Source organism: Atta cephalotes (assembly GCF_000143395.1).
Source record: "Atta cephalotes unplaced genomic scaffold scaffold00042, whole genome shotgun sequence".
NCBI lineage: Eukaryota > Metazoa > Arthropoda > Insecta > Hymenoptera > Formicidae > Atta > Atta cephalotes.
The window spans coordinates 670,643-671,609 of record NW_012130106.1 but is presented as its reverse complement, the minus strand read 5'-3'; positions in this window follow the sequence as shown (position 1 = coordinate 671,609).

Below are 967 nucleotides of genomic sequence, written 5' to 3'. Positions count from 1 at the left end.
GCAAAATATTAAGTTTAATTTCACGCAAGACGTTCGAATGCAATCAGTTGTTTGCTTAACTGTGCGAATGATTGCCACAATGCACTAGAAAATACCTTACATCAGTGGGAAACTCGATAAGATGATTCCTTATCATTTTCTTAATGTGTAACAAGAAGATAATATCACTTAATAGTAAAGAAATATCGATTTCAACTCACAAGGGAAATTTTATAACTGTCCGGAACCGATTTGATTTTCCATGAAATATGTTGAAAATCTAAAAGACACGTATTTTTTATACATGTGTTAACTCATGTTTAAAGAGTGAAACATCCCTTTGAAAAAAAAGTTTTCGATATTTTTCTTTCAAGCCGAATATCGTTGGAAGTATAAAAGATAGAAAAAATTTTTTTAAATAAAAGTTGTACGATTTTAAGAGTGTATTTTAAAATTAGAAGAAAAACAAATAAAATTAGAAGAAAAACAATTTTTTTTATTTTTTTGTTTAACAAAATACCCCTATTACCCGTAATTTTTTTAAATTTTCTATTTTTTTACCATATTAAACATTATTTTTTTTATAAATTCAGCCATGTGTAATAAAATTACATTACGCCATATCATTTTTAAGAATTAATATTTCTGTATGTACGCTATCCATGCTCATATACGTAAGTAATTGTCATTGGAACAATAAGGTATATGAAAAGATGTCTTAAATTTGTATAGATTTTTACATGTGTGTGTATTTAGATTTTGTAAATATATATTTTTATGCACACACACACACACACACACACACACACACACACACACACACACACACACACACACACACACACACACACACACACACACACACACACACACACACACACACACACACACACACACACACACACACACACACACACACACACACACACACACACACACACACACACACACACACACACACACACACACACACACACACACACACACA